We start from the raw sequence: 4,042 nt of genomic DNA, 5'->3' as shown, positions 1-4,042 counted from the left end.
CAGGTTTTATATTGCCCTCGCACTCCTGTACCATCGCCATGGTAACGCTAACCCTGCTAACATTTACCTTTGGGTGACGCACGCACGCACGCAAGCACGCACGCACGCACGCACGCACGCACGCACGCACGCACGCACGCACGCACGCACGCACGCACGCACGCACGCACGCACGCACGCACACACACACACACACACACACACACACACACACACACACACAGGGATGCGGTCGAACAACGACGTGTAAATTAAGCTCTGCTCCCATTTCTCACTTCCTCTTGGTGTCAAACGGAACCACGCAAACAGAACAGGGCGAGACACCTGACCAAGAGGAGGTGACATAGGAAGAGGACGTAGTCTCGCGTGGCCAGACTGCAATTTGCAAATGCTCCCGTCATACAGTCTGGGGCAACGGAAGTCTTCTATGGCAGTATTTCTCAAACTTTCAAATTTCAACATGTTCACTTAACTCTGACAGTGTTTAAATGGAACCAATTCCATTGGTTCCATTTGTACAATGTCAGAGTTACAGACTTGTATGGGTAAATTTAGACCCCCCTAAAGGATCAATTTTTTCTTCAACTCTTTTTTTCTTCACCACAGTGCGATTTAGGGACTGCAAAACCGCTCCTGCTGCTCCAATTCTCCGGCTGATCTCCTTCTCCGTCTTCCCCTTTCTCTCACTTGTGAACAAGACCCCGAGATACTTAAAGGAGTATTTCACCCCAAAATGACTTTTTTTCTATTGATTACTCATGCCCTGGAGACTAGAGTTCAATAATATTTTTTGTTTTTTGTCACATGCCTAAGACAAAAATTTGATTCAAGTAAATTTACCCCCATTGATTCCGGATGGGGACCCGTTTCGAAAAGGGTCCCCATCCGGAACGAACGGGGGTATATTTATTGTTATCACATTACAGTACTTTAACAGAGTACTTCTACATTGCAGTATTGATACTTTTACTTAAGTAAAACATTTGAGTACTTTTTCCACCTCTGGTTGTCTGGCTACATGAGACTAAAGAGGAAGTGACAGAGGAAGAGGAAGTGACAGAGGAAGAGGAAGTGACAGAGGAAGAGGAGGTGGTGGCGCAGTGGTCTGGAGGTTCAAATCCACCGCGGGCCATCCAGTGTTGTCAAGCGCCTATCTATACAAACACAACCAGTCCGTGTTTGGGGGAGGGAAGCCGGGTGGGGACGGTGATATTTGGGGCGGAGTGGGACGGAGTTGTTGTGTCCTCCCGGTGGGGCTCCTCCCTGGCAGTTGACAACACACAGAAGTGTGTGTGGGGAGGAATTTTTTGGCATCGCGGCTAAATTGGGGGGGAAAGGGGCAAAAAAAGGAAAAGTTATAGATCTATAATTGTCCCATGTAGAAAATGACAGATTTACAAGCTCCCCCAGAGTTAGTGTCGAAGAGTCCTTGAGCAATGATCTATACTTAATTGTCCCATGTAGAAAATAACAGCTTTACATGCTTCCCCATTAGTGTTGAATAGTCCTTGAGCAAGACTCTGAACCCCTAATTGCTCCCAGTGAGCAGGTTGCTGTCTTGCATGGTTTCCTCCACCATCGGTGTATGAATGTGTGTGTGAATGGGTGAATGTAATGCACAATCTCTGTAAAGCGACAGGCGCTATATGAATGCACCATTTACCATTTACCATGTGTGACGCAGTGTGAGCTCGAAGATCTGCTGTTTTCAGCGCAGAGCATCTTCATGTGATGAACTATCAGCTATAAATCAGCAAAGCTTTCAACAAAGCACAGGCCGGGAGGTGGAGGTGGAGGGGCTTTAGATAATGTGTAAAAGTGTCCATGGCCTGTCATCCATCTCCCTGCTTTCTATTCAAACACACATCCACAACACACACATGCCAGGTCAGTACTGTTCAATATTGACTATAGATATCAATGACATGATGCTATCTATCACTCTTTGTCTGTGTGTGTGTGTGTGTGTGTGTGTGTGTGTGTGTGTGTGTGTGTGCGCGTGTGCGTGTGCGTGTGCGTGTGTGTGTGTGTGTGTGCGTGCGTGTGCGTGTGTGTGTGTGTGTTTTGTCTCTGACTTTTTCTCACGACTTTTTCCACATACATGCACCCACGCACGCACGCACATGCACACACGCACGTGCACGTGCATTCGCACACGCGCACGCACACACACACACACACACACACACACACACACACACACACACACACACACACACACACACACACACAAATCTCTCTCTCTCTCTCTATATATATATATATGTATTGAGTGTGGTCACTGATTAACCGGGATCTGTGTCTCCCGGTGACCCGGCGGTACCCCAGTCACAGCGCAGAGGTCAAACCCTCCCCCTCGCCGCCCCCTCCCCCCCTGGTGTCCCTGTAAAGCCTTCCTCATCCTCATTGTCTCTGTCTCTCCTAACAGTTCACCTTGCTGCTCCCCCCCGCCCCCCCTCCTCCATGCCCCTGCGTCTTTGTGTCTCTCAGCGGCACGGTGTAAAGATCTGATCGTCATTGTGTTCCGACTTCTCATCCTTTTTTCCACCGTCCCGCGGCAATGGGAGCCGATGGTGTGGTGTGAATGTTTCGTGATTTTTATTAGACAGGGGTTTAAATGGATGTGTATAAAAGGGTAGCACAGGGTGGCGATGTTGGAGGTGTAGCTTATCGTCGTTGTCAGGCGGAAACCTCGTATCTTCAGGTTTCAAATTTGTACGTTCTTTCGCAAAGTAAAGCCCTGCTTCATCATACAAGACTGTCGCACAAAAGTAGTGAAAACAGCAGATCTACAAGCACACAACGCCTCGCACCGCAAGGCGTTGTGTGCTTGTAGATCGGCTGTTTTCACTAGTTTAAATCATTTTTAAAAATGATAAATGCAAAACGAACGGTTTTGGACATACAAGGTTTTCACCCGACAACAACGTTATGTGTGTGTGTGCGTGCATGCGTGTGTGTGTGTGTGTGTGCATGTGTGTGTGTGTGGTGTCACGAGGGCCCGTCAGGGGTTAGGACCGTAAATGAACAGCTGAGTGCGGTGATTTAGTCTGTATAGAAGCAGCACAACTGTCATAACAAAGACACTCTGACAGCAGGCCAAGCTGAGACAAAGAGGAGTCACTGGCCTCCAGGAGGACCCCTGAGACTCTCACACACACACACACGCACACACACACACACACACACACACCCACGCGCACACACACACACACACACGCACGCACGCACGCACGCACGCACGCACGCGCGCACGCACGCGTGCAGGGAGACTGACAATGGGGGAGTCAGCAGCGGTCCCCCAGGGGGGCTCTGCTAGGGTCCGGAGGCTGGCTGAAAAAGGACCAGAGATAGAGGTGTCCCCCTCCATAAGCTCGTCCTGCAGACCGCCAACACGTGGGTCCCCAGTATGAAACCATGTGAAAGCCACGCTGTCCTGAAATGAATCAGAAAGGGAAAAGAGGATCACTCGTCAAGAGTAGTTCAATAGGGGGCACGGTGGCGCAGTGGTTATAGTGCTTCGCCTCACAGCTAGAAGGTTCTGGGTTCGATTCCCGCCGGGGGACGCTGTGGGCGCTGGGGGCGTGTTCCCTCCGCGTCATCAGCGCCCACACCCTACGTGGGGTTGGTGATAGGGTCTTTCTGTGTGGAGTTTGCATGTTCTCCCCGTGTCTCCTAGGGTAGATACCCTCACAAAAACATGCAGTAATCCTGGTCTCTATAATGCCTCCCCCTGGCCAGCTGGGGCGCCTGATGGAGGGGAAAGGAACTGGTTGGAATAACGTGTTCCTTTCACGCGCTATACCGGTACGTCCAAACCGGGGAAATCCCCACTGTCAGGTGAAAAGAAGCAACTTAGACTCCTCATGCATAGGATGAAGCATGAGGTCAGTCTGTTGTCTCCCCAAGCGCGGCAGAGGGAGAGCAGAGCCCAGGATTATAGGCAATTGGCACTGGGTGAAAATGGGTTACAAAATCGTGGGATACAAATTATAAAGAAAAAAAAGAGTAGTTCAATAATATGGTGCACGGTTCGGCCCAA

This window comes from Nannobrachium achirus, assembly GCF_963921795.1.
Source record: "Nannobrachium achirus genome assembly, chromosome: 6".
Classification (NCBI taxonomy): Eukaryota; Metazoa; Chordata; class Actinopteri; order Myctophiformes; family Myctophidae; genus Nannobrachium; species Nannobrachium achirus.
Note: the sequence above shows the minus strand (reverse complement) of the source record.